Source organism: Megascapheus bottae, chromosome 5 (assembly GCF_031878675.1).
Source record: "Megascapheus bottae isolate mThoBot1 chromosome 5, mThoBot2.hap1, whole genome shotgun sequence".
Lineage (NCBI taxonomy): Eukaryota > Metazoa > Chordata > Mammalia > Rodentia > Geomyidae > Megascapheus > Megascapheus bottae.
Genome location: NC_143513.1, coordinates 39,209,341 through 39,224,552, shown reverse-complemented (window position 1 = coordinate 39,224,552; position 15,212 = coordinate 39,209,341). Strand labels below are relative to the sequence as shown.

General features: G+C 45.9%; 1 long non-coding RNA gene across 2 annotated transcripts; it reads left to right on the top strand.

Annotated features, from left to right (window-relative positions):
• The first annotated feature begins 1,368 nt into the window (after positions 1–1,368).
• LOC150063254 (uncharacterized) lies at positions 1,369–9,994 on the top strand. 2 transcript variants are annotated; one of them, XR_016535512.1, is made up of 4 exons: positions 1,369–1,448; positions 2,895–3,020; positions 5,823–5,969; positions 9,034–9,994. It is a non-coding gene; the product is annotated as an uncharacterized LOC150063254 (long non-coding RNA). The 2 variants fall into 2 exon arrangements; XR_016535511.1 differs by having other exon boundaries at positions 1,373–1,500.
• The last annotated feature ends 5,218 nt before the right edge of the window (positions 9,995–15,212 follow it).

The window sequence follows — 15,212 nt, the reverse complement described above, 5'->3', positions numbered from 1 at the left end:
CTCCTACTCGATTCCAGGCTGTCAGTGCTGTTCTCCAGGCACAGGACGAAACACATCCTTTGGGGTTCTCTTAACCAGGCAGGCAGCAGCAGCACATTTTCCTAAAACAATTGGCAGTATCCTTCTTGAGGCGCTCCCAGCCCCTGCCTCTTTCATTGGCTGGGGTGGATGTTTCTGCAGCTGCAGGCCCCGGGGGAGAAGGGGGGCTGCCCTCCATCTCTGCCTCTGTGCCCCTGGTGGACATCTCTGCTGCTGGCGATTCTGAGGCCAGCTTGCTGCTCTCCTGGGTCTCCCCTAGGCCCTTTCAGCTGGGATCAGACGCTGATGTACCCCTCTGCTCCCCATGTCTGTGTATTATACAGGATGCGGGGAGAGGGGCGAGAATCAGCCCTGCTGCTCATGGGCCTCTCCTGCTCAGAGGCGGGGCAGGTCAGATCACTGGAATGGCACATGGGGAGTGACATTGCTGCAGCAGGGTAGGCTTGCTGCCTTCACTCTGCCCTCGGGGCTGGTTATGCTGCCTCCAGAGGAGGAAGGAGAGGCACACAGACCTGGTGGCTTTCCTGCCACCCTTCTGCTGCTGCTCAGCAGGCAAGCATGCAACAGCGTGGCCTGCAACAGCACTGGCTCCCTTGAAGGGCAGGACAGGTGTACAGAGGTGCTACCTCACCAGGCGCCTCAGGTCTCAGTGCTTGCTGTTCCTGGCATATTGACACTGAAGGCACCATTAAAAATTCTGTCCGTCAGGGCTACCTGTACCTCCCCTGGGTCAGATTCCAAATAGCCTGACGTTATGTGCATGATGGCAAGGTCTGACTGGTCCAGGACTGTCTGGCTGGAGCTTGCCTAAGTCAGGGGGGCGTATCACTTGCCACACCAAGAGTCTCTACTTAGGATCAGTCGTCATAAAATAAGCCATGATTCCTTCAAGTTCAAGCAAAAATTATTTTCAATCTTGAACTTGCCCCCTAAAACCAGGAAGCTGCTATTGACTTTAAAAACGAGCACTTGAAGCCAGGCAACAGTGGTGGCTCAGGATTATATTCCTTGCCACTCAGAAACTGAAATATGAGGATCATGTTTCAAAGTTAGCACAGGCAGAAAAGTCTCATCTCCAATTAACCACTCATCTCCAATTAATCACTCAAAAACCATAAGTGGTGCTCTCTCTCAAAGTGATAGAATGCGGATCTTGAGCAGAAGAGTCCAGTGACAGTGCTCAGACCTTGAACTCAAGCCCTAAAGCTGACAAATTGAGGGCACATTGAGGGCAAAAACACATGAGTGCAGCCCTTTGTGGTCCTTCCCTGTCTCTGCAAGTCACACACAACCAAGGGATCTCAGAATGTCAGTTAACTGAAAAGAACTCCTGGGGTGAGTCACATGGAGTCCAGCTGAGGCACCTGAAAAACTGCTTTCATGATGAGATAATCTCCACTGTGATTATGGTGAGGCATCTGCACTGAGAGAGAAGAGAACACGAGGAGAAGATGGGCTCTGGTGAGGGGCCGTGGCTTAGTGTTTGAGGGGGCTGGTAATCTTTAGCTCTCCTCTGTGGAGCAGGGTCCTTAGGTAGAAAGAATAGAGTCTTGGATGGGGCTTGGCTAGAGGGAGTGTCTTGGTCCTGTGTGTGGCTATGGCTCACAAATCCTCAGTAGAGGCCTTACTAAAAATAGATACTTGAGTGCAGTTTAAGGAGTGAAATTTTATCCTAAGAGAGTCTGATGACATTTCAATCTCCCTATCTCAGATAGTATCCTAACTGAGAAGAGCCCTTAGGGACTGTTGAGCTAGGAACCTTGAGCCTTGCAACTTGATGGGTGCCCACAAGCCACCAGCTCTGTCTGTCCTTGCCTTTCCCATTAAGTCTGTCAATTAGATGCACATTTTGCCTGCCCAGTGGTGCACACCTCTAATCTGGCAGGCTACTGCCTGCAATATTTTTCTTTGTAAACCTCCAGCTGCAACTTTAACCTTTGTACCATCCCAGATCTGGGCCCTGGCACTCTGCCCCTGGACATCCCTTTGCTAGCCAACACTTTGCTGTTTCCTGTTCTTGTGCACCTTGAACTTGATTGTAAACCAGTCCCCCTGCCACCAGGATACCCTTTATCCTAAACATTGTCAACCTTTCTTGTTTTTCTGATTTTTTGGCTCCTCTCAATGAAATGTGCTTCTGAAGTGTTCTCAGTACTAACGATGCATGTGGGAGAACAGTTTCTCATTTAATTTTGTTCCTATGTGTTGCAAAGTATGACAGTGCTTGCATTCAAACTGGAATTCACTCTGCCTCCCGCACATCCTAACAGTTCACCCTTAGGAAAAGTTCTTTCATTTTTCATGTTATGTGAGTACCACAGTTCATGTAAAACCATGCAATAGCAGATGTGTCTTATAAAGGTAAGGATTGCATTAGGAATGAGCACACAGCGTGAAGAAACATTTTGGGCTGAGTGCCAATGGCTCATTCATATAATCCTAGCAACACAGAAGAGATCTGAGGACTAGGGTTCAAAGCCATCCTGAGGAATTAAGAAACTCTTATCTCCATTTACCAAAAATCAGAGGTCAGAGTATGATGCCTCTAGTGTTAAGAGTGCCAGCCTTGAGTGAAAAAGCTCAAGGATAGCTCCTAGGGCTGAAGTTCAATCCCAGGAAAGAGAAAGAAAGAAAGAAAGAAAGAAAGAAAGAAAGAAAGAAAGAAAGAAAGAAAGAAAGAAAGAAAGAAAGAAAGAAAGAAAGAAAGAAAGAGAGAGAGAAAGAAAGAGAGACAGAGAGAGAGAGAGAGAGAGAGAGAGAGAGAGAGAGAGAGAGAGAGAGAGAGAGAGAGAGAGAGAAAAGAAAAAGCGAACCTAGGATGGTGGATTAACTGTCCTGTCTCCTTGTTCACCCAGGGGATGGTTCTGTGCTCTCCCTTCTCCAACTCTCAGCCCCATTGCTCAAGATTGCACTGAGCTGCAGCTCCCAGCTGGGGGTCTTTCTACACTGTGTTCTACACTTGTTCTACACTGTAGATCTGGGTAAGTAAAGCCAAAGTAACTAGAAAAATGGAAGAGTGGCCCATAGTTAATGATGGATTTTACTGCAATGAAAGGTTTCCTTCACATTTCCAGATACCTGACCCACACAGCATTATTTGGAAGGAAAATATAGAGGGGAGGCCAGAGCTTCACAGGTGCCCACAAGCCACCAGCTCTGGCTGTTGTTGCCTGTCCCATTGGGTTTATCAGTTAGCTGCACATTTTACCTGCCTGGCTGTGCACACCTCTAATCTGGCAGGCTACTGCCTGCTGCATTTTTCTTTGTAAACTTACAGTTAGTTGATCTCAGAGCCAATAATCTTAACTGTTCATTTGGTATACTGATATTTTTGTGTAGTTATTATAGAAGTCAGAAAAAAGTTGGTGGCTTTTTCTGGTGGTAATCCTAGCTACTCAGGAGGCTGAAATCTGAGGATCAAGCTTTAAAGCCATCCTGAGCAGGAAAGTCCATGAGACTATTATCTCCAATTAACCACCAGAAAACTGGAAGTGGTATGTGGCTCAAATGGTAGAGCACTAGTCTTGAGCTGAAAAGCCCAGGGACAGCCCCCAGGCCCAGAGTTCAAGCCCCATGGCTGACAAAAAAAAATCAGAAAAAAAAAACCTTTGAGCAAACTAAGCACTGGTAGCTCATGCCTCTAATCTGACCTATTAAGCTCATGGCCAGTCTGGACAGGAAAGTTGTAGAGACACTTATGTCTAATTAACATCAAAAACCTGAAAGCAGAGCAGTGGCTCAAGTGGTGCAGCACCTAGCCTTGAGTGAAAAAAGATCATGGAGATTGCTAAAGCCTGGAGTGCAAGCCCAGATCTGGCATGAACACACGCACACATATAACACACATACACACACAGAGTAAGCTATTTTCATACATACCAATAAAGTAGTTTGACCATACTTCCTGTCCTTTATCCCTGTCCCTCCTCACTGATACCTGCTTCCCAAAGGAGCATCTTTTGTTATCCAGTCATTTTCAGTGGATAGTAACTGTAAAAAGGGAGTGCACCATGGTAACAGATCTCTCAACAAAAGGTCCTCTATGCATATTGGGCAAATACAAGGTCAGTCAGTAAACAAGAATGGGTTATGATGGCTTTGGGCACAAACAAAACATTTGAGATACAGAGCAAGGAGACTAGATCCCTATTGCCCTAAGGCTAGAAAAAAAAGTTCTAGAATTGAGGACTGAAAGACCAAAAGAGAAAAGAGAGTTAATGATTATGTTAATTGGATTGATTTAATTACTGCAGAAGTATACGAATAATGAAACCTCACATTATACTCTAAATTCATGGAGTCAAGATTTGTCATTTAATAATATTAAAGCAATCTTTACACTGAGCAACAGAAGGGGAAATGACATAGGAAGAGTCTTCACTCCAATAGCAAGAGAGAAGAGTAAGTAATGTTACTAGATCAGAGTTCTCTTCTAAGTTACTCTGTCCTACACTCCCCCTGCTCCCAAGACTGGTTCTGATGTGATATCTGAGTGCTTCGCTGTCCCTCTCCTATTCCTGTTTCTGTGTCTTACACCTCCCATCTTGGTGCCATTGGGTATGAGATCACTCTACTTATAAATAACCCAGCACTGCAGAAGAAACTCTCTCACTAAGTCAAGAGTGGTCTGGGAGGAACCCCTCTCTCCATCTGTGTTGAGTGTGGCCCTCCTTTATGCTTCCTTTACCCTTTTTGTCACATATTTTTATTGTAATTAATAGAAGGGTTACATTATATTCACCAGATAGAAGGTGCATTACTTCACATACATTGATACCCTTTCTCATGTCTTTTTTTTTTTTTTTGCCAGTCCTGGGCTTGAGCTCAGGGCCTGAGCACTGTCCTTGGACTTTCTCAAGGCTAGAGCTCTACCACTTGAGCCTCAGCACCACTTCTGGCTTTTTTTCTATGTATGTGGTACCGAGGAATTGAACCCGGGTCTTCATGCATGCTAGGCAAGCACTTTAACCACTAGGCCAAACTCCTGGCCCCCCTTTCTCATGTCTTGATCACCATTTCCCTCCCCTCATCCCCACCCCTCATCTTGTTTTCCCCCCTTCCCTATCCAATTTCAAATAACCAAATACAAATATATCCAATATATCAGATAACAAAGTGAGATACTGTAACAATATGAGATAACCAAGGGACAGCAAAAGAGATGAGAGACAACATAGTACATTAAGGACAACAATCACTCATTATGTGGCTTTTGTTTCTATATCCTAGAGGTCCTTTCATTTGGTGTCATACTATATGGCCTTATGTATCAAGGTTTTGCTCTATTGCAAATCTCTGCTAAGAGAGCCCAAGGTTTCTACTGATTATGACAAATGAGGGAAGCCATTGAACCTATGTTCCTTTGAGTCTGGCTTACTCCACTTAAATATGATTTTTTTCTAAGACTTTCCATTTCCTAACAAATGCGGCAATGTCATTCTTTCTGATAGCAGCATAGAATTCCATTGTGTACAAATACCACAACTTGTTGATCCACTCATCAACTGAGGAGCATCTGGGTTGGTTTCATATCTTTGCTATGGTAAATAGTGCTGCAATGAACATTGTTGTGTGGTAGTGAATTTAGTATGTCCTTGTTTCTGGACAATTGAGTAAATGCCAAGTAGTGGAATTGCTGTCCTTTACCCCTTTTGACTGAACAAATGTGCAAACATTGCTAACTTCATTTGCAGAAGTTACCCCCTCTCAAATGCTCCACTCTGCTCTTTGCCTTCTTTCCCATTGGTCACAACACTTGAGCTAAAGTCATCTTCCCTTTTCAGGCTACTCCTTCCAACGAACCCGGACACCAGCCTCCTCCAGCTACTGTATGTGGATGCCACTGCTGTAACCATCAGTGGAGTTTCAGGGACCATGTCCATGCTAAGACCTTGCCAGATAAACATGGCTACAAGGTGGATGATAATCAGGTAAAAACATCAACAACACTTGTAGTATTTTCTACATGTGTGTCATTCTTCTACAATCAACATGTTCTATACACGAACTACATTTATCTGTCTTGCTAGAAAACCCTTTGTTTAAGAGATGAGTTTTTTATGTAAGGACAACACTTGAATAGATGTTATTCCAAATATGATATATGAACAACTAATAAGCATAATAAAATGCTCAGAACCAGGAGAGAAACATAAAAAAAAAGAGATAAGTTTTTTAGGCCAGGCATGCTGGTTCACACCTGTAGTCATACCTACTCAGGAGGCTGAAACCTGAGCATCACAATTCAAAGCCAGCCTGGGCATATGCAGGTCTTTGGTATAAAGATCACAGAAGTTATAAAGCAAAACCTTTCTTTTAAACAAAAAATAATTTTTCATTTTGCTGCATTCTTTTTTGTATTAAGCCATTACTCAGGTATGAAAACATAGAATTGGGGCCTAGGTTTTGGGCAGGTATCACAGCACTTACCTTTGACACAATAAATACTAGTGAAATACTAGGTTTTTTTTTCCTACTATAAAATATGCCATAAATATTACCTGGAGCTCACAGAAAAGAATTTCTTTTGTCAGAAACATTAATGAAGACTTCGACAGCTAGTATTGATGAGGATGTAACTTTTTAAATTTTTTATTATAGGGGTAATGTACAAAAGGGTTACAGTTACATTTGCCAGATAGTGGGTGGATTACTTCTCATACATTGTTACCCCTTCTTATGTTTTTGTCACCATTTCCTCCCCCCCACCCCCTCCCAATCATCTTGTTTTCCCCCTTCCCTTTCCAATTTCAAATAAAAAATGTATGTACAATATACCAAGTAACAAAGTCAGATACAGTAACAATATAAGATTAACCAAAGGGCAACAAAAGAGAAGAGAAACAACACAGTACATTAAGAACAATAATCACACAAAATAAAGCTCTTGTTTCCATATCCTACAGACCCTTTTGTTTAGTCTCATCCTATATGGCCTTATGTACCTAGGTTTTTGGGGTTTTTTTGCCAGTCTTGGGCTTGGGCTCAGGGCCTGAGCACTGTCCTTGGACTTTCTCAAGGCTAGAGCTCTACCACTTGAGCCTCAGCACCACTTCCAGCTTTTTTCTATGTATGTGGTACCAAGGAATCGAACCCAGGTATTCGTGCATGCTAGGCAAGCACTCTACTACTAGGCCAAACTCCCGGCCCCTGTACCTAGGTTTTGAGCTATTGTAATCATCTACTAGGAGAGTCCTAGGTGTATAATAATTATTACAAATGAGGGAAACCATTGAGCCTGTGTTCCTTTGAGTCTGGCTTACTTCACTTAGTACGATTTTTTTCTAAGTCTTTCCATTTCCTTACAAATGGGGCAATGTTGCTCTTTCTGATGGCAGCATAGAATTCAAATGTGTATAAATACCACATCTTGTTGATCCACTCATCAACTGAGGAACATCTGGGTTGGTTCCATATTTTTGCTATGGTAAATAGTGCTGCAATGGACCTCATTGTGCTAGTGGCTTTAATATGTTCTTGTTTCTGGACATTTGGGTAAATGCCAGGGAGTGGAATTGCTGGGTCATAGGGGAGCTCTATGTTTAGTCTTTTGAGGAACTGCCATATTGTTTTCCATAGTGGTTGAACAAGTATACACTCCCACCAACAGTGTAGTAGTGATCCCTCCTGGCCACATCCCTGTCAGCATCTGTTGTTATTAGATTTCTTGATCATTGTCATTCTAACTGGAGTGAGGTGGAATCTCAAAGTAGTTTTGACTTGCATTGCTTTTATGGCCAGAGATGTCAAGCATTTCTTCATGTGTCTATAGGTCATTCTTACTTCCTTTTTAGAGAAGTCTCTCTTTAGCCCACCTTTTAATTGGATGGTTGCTTCTTTAAAGATTTGTTTGGGAGAGATTCAATATTTTTAGCTGTAGATATATTTTACATATGAGGCCTTTGTTGTATGGCTAGTGAAGATCTTCCACTCTGTGGACTATTTAACTTGCTAGCTATGTCCTTTTCCATACAGAATCTCTGCGGTTTAATGCAGTCCCATTTGTCCAAACTTTCTTTAAATTGTTATGTTTCTGGGTCTTTATTAAGGAAGTTTTGCCTTGTGCCAAGGAGACCTAGTATATCTACTATTCCTTCTTGTAAAGTTTTCAGTGTATCTGCTTTTACCTCAAGGTCTTTGATCCATTTGGAATTAATCCTGGTGCAGGATGACAAAGAAGGATCCAAATATAGTTTTCTGCAGTTGCTTAACCAGTTCTGTCAGCACCCCTTGTTGAAGAAGCTCTCTTTCTTCCATTCTATTTTCTCATCTCCCTTATCAAAGACTATGTGGCCAAAGGTCTGCAGGTTGATTTGCTGGGCCTCCAGTTCTATTCCATTGGTCCTCAGGCCTGTTCAGTACCAAACTGTTTTGGTCACTATAGCTCTGTAATGGAGTCTAAAGTTTGGTATTGACTCCTCCAGCGCTATTCTTTCTGCTAAGAATTATTTTTGCTATGCAGGGTCTATTATTATTCCATATGAAATTTTGGATTGCCTCTTCTATTTCCTTAAAGAATGACATTGGGATATTGATGGGTATTGCATTGAATTTGTAGATAGCCTTTGGCAGGATTGCCATTTTCATAATATTAATTCTTCCAATCCAGGAGCCTGGGAGGTTTTTCCATTTCCTCAGTTCTGCTTTAATTCCCTTTTTCAGGGTTTTAAAGTTTTCATCATAAAGATCCTTTACACTTTTAGTTAATTCCTAAGTACTTTATTTTCTTTGAGGCTATTGCAAAAGGATTTTCTTTCCTTATTTCTGCCTTTCTCTTCTCGTTATTGACATACAGGAAAGCAGTTCATTTTTGAGGGTTAATTTTATACCCAGTTACTTAGCCAAAGTTTCAGATCAGCTCAAGCAACTTGAGAGTGGAATCTATAGGGTTCTTTAAATATAGAATCTTGTCTTGATGAGGTTGCTTCTTAAGGGGCCAGTCATGCTTGCCTTTCTAGAGAGTAACCTATATCTTCTCTGTGATTTTTTCTCAAGGAAAAGGAGCTCATTACCCTAGGATTGTGCAATTCTATTGGATCTTCTGCAGACCATTCTAATTTTTTTGCTGCTTGTCTCATAGACTGTTTCACGAAGAAACCCAATGGAAGACTCAAGTATGTATACAATATGTCTCTGTGAACCAGTGGTTCTGATAGAGATTAAATGTAAATCTCTGATTCCATTCTGAACACAAGCAAAAATCCTCTGTCTGCAGATCCATGCTCCAGTAAACTGGTTTAGAGAAAAAAAATGAGTGGTTGAAGTGAGTCAGAAGAACTGAATCAATAAGAACTGCTGGCCCATTGATGGAAATGGATTCACCGTGTCCTTTCTTTAATGTTTAGAACTCAGGACCTTGAACTGACTGGGCTTAATAGCTTAACCATCTACTGCTTGAGCTCCTCCTCCCTCCAGTGTGCTGATAATATTGGAGAAAGCATTTGGAGGCTGGTTGTCTTGGAACGGCAGCCCTCCAAGGACTCAGTCCCCTGAAAAGCTAGGATTACAGGCAAAACTAGTGGCTCCATTACACTCCTGATCTAACTCCCGGTCAAACATCAGTACTCATGGCAAAGATGAAGGACACCAATTCAGAACACATGTGATCATCTCCAAGGAATAATAATTTATTAAATTTGGTGAGAAACCATAAGAATGATATTAGAAACCATGTGCAATGTGGAAAAGAAAAAAATGCATGAATGTTTTCAAGATAAGAGCAGAGGGACACTTGTCTCCAGGCATGTTCAGGCTGTCTTCAAGGCTAGTAGCATGGTGATGGTTTTCCCCCCTCTCCACTAGAGATGCAGGAAGGAAGGAAACTCAGGGAGTGAATTCCACAAGCCAACCCCTGACAGGTCACCACCACTTCCTTCTGAAACTCTATTTCTTTACACACACACCCGTCTATTTTGCCCCCTCCTGTCTTTTAACCTCCCCATCCAGCTCGTAGACAGGTAACCACGGATCAGGGTTGATGAGCTAAAAGGATTTCCTTGAAGCATAGATACTACACAGAGCACAGCTCACTGCCCACCTACTCGTTTCCAGCCTGTCAAGGCTGCTCTCCAGGCACAGGAGGGATCATTTTCTTTGGGGTTCTCTTAATGAGCCAGACTGCAACAGTGTAATTTTCAAAAGCAATTAGAAATAGCCTTCTTGAGGTGCTTCCATCCCCTGCCTCTTTCCTTGGCTGGGGTGGATGTTTCTGCAGCTGCAGGCCCCAGGGGGGGAGGGGGGCTGCCCTCCATCTCTGCCTCTGTCCCCCTGGTGGACATCTCTGTTCCTGGCGTTTCTGAGGCCAGCTTGCTGCTCTCCTAGGTCTCCCCTGGACAATCCCCTTCTCTGTGCCCCATGTTTATGTATTATACAGGATACAAGGGAGAAAATCAGCTCTGCTGCCCACCTGCCTCTCCTGCTCAGGGGCTGGATAGGTCAGGTCACTGGAATGGCACATGGGAAGTGACATTGCTGCTGCTACTGCTGCTGCTGCTGCTGCTGCTGCTGGAACAGAGGGAGGCTTGATGTCCTCCATCTCCTGCTGTGGACTGGTTTTGCTGGGGTTCCAGAGGAGGCAGGGGAGGCACACAGACCTGGTTCCCCTTCTGCAGCCCCCTCTTCCTCCTGCTGCTCAGCAGGCAAACATGCAGCAGGGTGGAACGCAGGAGCATTGGCTGTCGTGAAGGGCACATGTTGGCAGGACAGATCTGCAGGTGAGGAGTGGGGTGGAGGCCCAGGAAGTACCTCGGGTACTGGCTCTGGTCTTGCTGATCGTTCAGCATATAGTAGGTTGCCATGACATCACTTAAAAGTCCTAATAGACAGGGCTGCCCACACCTCCCCTGAGTCAAATCCCAGGTAAGAAGACATGATCTGCAGGATGACAGGGGCTGGCTGGTCCAGGACTGTCTGGCTGGGTTTGTTGAGTCTGCCTCAGTTTGCCTGAGCCAGGGGGCAGTTCATCACTTGCCACACCAACAGTCTTTACTCAGGTTGATGGCTTTTAAGTCAATCAAAAAATGTCATCGTCTGGAGAAAAACATTTCCTTATATTGACCCTTCCCACCAGCACCTGTCTTTCTACTGTGTACCAAGACTTGTTTTAAAGGGCACATTAACCCATCACCACCTTCTTGTTTCCAGGCTGTCAGTACCATTTGGGGGGCACCTTCTCTTGTTGAGGCATGCAACAGCATCAGTCTTCTGAAACCGTTGCCAATCTCCCTCTTCAGCCACTTCCAGCCCCTGCCTTGGTGGTTTATTGGGGCAGTAGTCAAATGAATGTGTTGACCAGATGGGACAGGATTTCCACACCTGCTGGACCCCAGGGAGGAAGCAGGCTGCTTTTCATCCCCAGCGCTCTGTGGAGGCTGCTGTTGGGGATGAAGCAGCTGCTGGAGCAGCAGGGGTAGTCTTGCTGGGCTCAGTCTCTCCTCTGTGCTCCTTATGCAGAAGCTCCAGAGGAGGCAGGGAAATACACAGGTGGGGTGCATTTCTTGCACCCTCCTGCTTCTGCTGCGCTACAGGCAGGTTAGCAGCAGGGTGACAAGGAGAAGCTTATTGTCCCTTTAGGAGAACTTGGCAAGCACACAGTGTGTAGCCAGGGACAGCAGACAGGAACTTCAGGATAGTCACCATGGGGGCATAAAAGGTCCTGCCAGGGAGGGGTGCCCACACTGGCCTGGGTCAGATCCTAGGTAGCGGTCCATGATGTCTAGGATTTACACATCTAGCTATTCGAGGAGAGCCTGACTGGACATGCTAAGGCTGCCTCAGTTTGCCTGCATCAGGGGAGGCATATCACCTGCCCCAGTGAGGATCTCTGCTCAGAATCAGCCTCCATTAAGTGGGCCAAAAGGCCCAGCTGCTCTGGGGGAAAAAAAAAAAAAAAAAAAAAAAAAACACTTCCTTATTTTGACCCTGCCCTCTGGCACCTGTCTTTTCAGGATTTATCTGGTCTTCTCGCTTAAGGACATGTCACCCACTGACAACCTTTTGGGGTCCAGGCTGTCACTGCTCTTCACCACTCACAAGGAGGAACCACTGTGTTCAGTGATCTTGTCTTGTGGAGACATGCGAAGGCATCAGAATCTTTCAAACAATCCTCTTCTTCAGATACTTGAGTCTCTGCCTTGCTCATTTGTTGAGATTCTAGTCAACTCAGTAAGTTGACCAGATGGAATGAGATCTGTGCAGGTTTTAGACCAGAGGGAAGAGAAGCTACCCTCCATCTCCCCCCTCCATGCCCCTTGAGGTTGTTTCTACTGTTCTTAGACCTAAGGGCAGATTTATGCTATTCTTCCTCTCCTCTGTGCCCCTCTATTTGAGTTGAGAAACTCTGGAACTGAGGCAGGTGAGGTACTCTCTTCCTCCTCTTCTGGATCTCCTCAGTTGGTTTCTGAAGCTTCTGAAACTGGGGCAAGTAAACTACAATCTGTCTGTCTGTGTCTCATGTCAGGTGTTATAGAGAATTTCAGGAGAGAATCTACCCTGTTCCCATTCTGCCTCTTCTGCTCAGTGGTGTGGGGCAGGGACAGGGGACAGGAGGGAGGATTGGTAGGTCAGTTCACTAGGTAGGCCCAAAGGAAGTGAGATTGTTGCTGCTACTGCTGCTGTTACAGGGGGAAGCTTCCTGCCCTCCTTCTCCCCCTGTCTCTCTTGTGCAGGGGTTCCCCAGAAGGCAGGGGAGTCACACAGACATGGGGAATTTCCTGCCACCCTCCTGCTTCCGCTGCTTACCAGGCAGGCAAGCATCAGAGTGATAAGCCCAAGCACTGTCTCTTTAGGGGAAGGATTGTGGAAGGATGGGTGTGCAGGCCAGGGGCAGGGTGGAGGCCCAGTGTGAGGCATCTCAGAAAGCAGGAGACCTTGTGGCCCTGGTCCTGTGGCTGGAGGGGCATCACATTAGTTGCCATGATGGTCTTGAAGGTCCTACAAGACAGGGCTGCCCGCACCTTTCCTGGGTCAAGTTTGCCCCAGATATACGACTTCTCATGTCAGCAGTCATTAAGTAAGCAAGAGTTCCTGGAGCTCTGGGGAAGGCATTTCCTTATGAGCATTCTCCCCAGCACCTGACCTGCTTTAAAGGGCACGATGCCAATCACCACCTAATTCTTTCAAGCATGTCAATGCTTTTTTCCACTTACAGTGAGGAAACCCCTTTTTGGAGGGATCTTCTCTGATACAACAACTTCAGAGCCTTCTCAACCACTTGCCAATCAATCCTCTTGTTTGGACCCTGCCTTGGTGATTTATTGGGTCTGAAGTCAAAGCGGTGAGCTGATCAGATGGTATGGAGGTTTTGCAGCTGCCGGACCCCAAGGAGGACATGCACTGCCCTCCTGTTTAGCCTCTGTGTCCCTACAGTTCCTTTCTGCTACTGTTGGGACCAGAGGCAGGTTTCTGCTCTCCTTCTCCTCTCTGCCACTCCACATGAATTCTGAAGCTATGAACCTGGGGCATCTGCCCTGCTCTCCTCCTCCTCCTCCTTCTCCTCCTCTTCCTCTTCTTCTTCCTTTTCCTCCTCCTCCTCTGTGCCCTTGGAGGTGATTTCAACTATATCCAGACCTTAGTGCAACTGCAGAGCTCCTCCCCTCCTGTATGTCCCTCTAGTTGGGCTCTGGAATCTGGGCAGGTGAGCTATTCTCCATTCCCCCACCCCCGTTCTTCCTCTCCAGTTGTTATAGAGGGTACATGATAGAGAATCAACAAGGCTACTTCCTGCCCCTGCAGCTCAGTCACTGGGTTGGCTCAAGGAGAGTTCTGTTGCTGCTAGAGGAGAGGGAGGCCTGCTGCCCCCAGTCTGCCAGAGGCCACTTATGCAAAGGCTCCAGAAGACGAATGAAACACATAAATGTGTTGCATTTCCTGCCACCTTTCCTCTTCTGCTGCTCAGGTAAACAGCAGGGTAGTGTGCAGAAGCATTGGCTGTCTTTATGGGAACATTGCAGGAGGACAATAAAGCAGGCAAGGAACAAGGCTTAGTCCCAGGAAGCGATGCCTCTCAAGACAAATGTGGTCACACCTCCCCAGCTGTTGCTGGAGGGCCATCAGGTAAGGTGCCAAGGTGGCATTAAATGCCCTGCCAGACAGGGGTGGCCTCACCTCCCAGTAGCAGCTGCCCATTATGTCCAGGATGCCAGGGTCTGGCTTGTCCATGAGGGTCAACCTGGGCTTTGGGAGCATGCCTCAGTTTGCCTGAGCCATGGGTGGCACATCATTCCCCAGCAAGGGTCCCTGCTTAGGATCAGCCATCATTAAGTAAGCCAATAGGCCTACTAGCTCCATGGGAAAATATTTCCTTATGGTGACCCTGCCCCCTAGCACCAGTCTTTTCAGAAAGGGCCAAAACCCGCTTTCAAGGGAACATTGCCCCTCATCACAAGGAGAAGCCACTTTGTTTGGGGGATGGTCTTGTCGGGACATGCAACAGCATCATCTTCTGAAACAGATGCCAATCCTCCTCTTCAGCCATTCCCAGCCTCTGCCTTAAGACTTGGTTGGGGCTGTAATCAAACCACTGGGTTGACCAGATGGCAGTGAGGTTTCTACTGCTGCTGGGCCCCAGAGAGGAAGTATACTGCATTCTATCTCCAGCTTTGTGTCCCTGGTGGAACTTCCTGCTGCTTCGTGGACTGCAGGCAGTTTGTTACTCTCTTCCTTCTCCTCTGTGATCCTCCAGTTGGGTTTGAAGCTTCTGGTTCAGGACAAGACAGGTACTCTCTTCCTTCTCCTCTGTGCCCATAGAGAGGTTTCCTCTGTTGCTGGGCCTGGGGGCATCTTGCTGCTCTCTTCCTCTTCTGTGTCAATCAAGTTGGGTTATGAGGCAGATAAGCTTCTCTCTATCTCCCAATCAGTCCTCTATGTCCTGATGTTATAGAGGATGCATGGGAGAGAATCAGCCCAGCTTTCCTCCTGCCTCTCCTGTTCCTTGTTCTGGCAGGACTGATACTTGGTTTGGACCAATGATACTACAATTGCTGCTTTGGCAGCTGTTGTGGGTAAGGCTCAGTTTGTCCCTGGTCCTCTCATGAGGGGCTCCAGAGAAGGCAGGAAGACACACATACATGGTGCATTTCCTGCCACCCTCGTGGTTTTGCTGCTCTGCAGAAAGGCAAGCCACAAGTTGACATGCAGGAGCACTGTCTCTCTTTAGGATGACATTGCAATAGGCC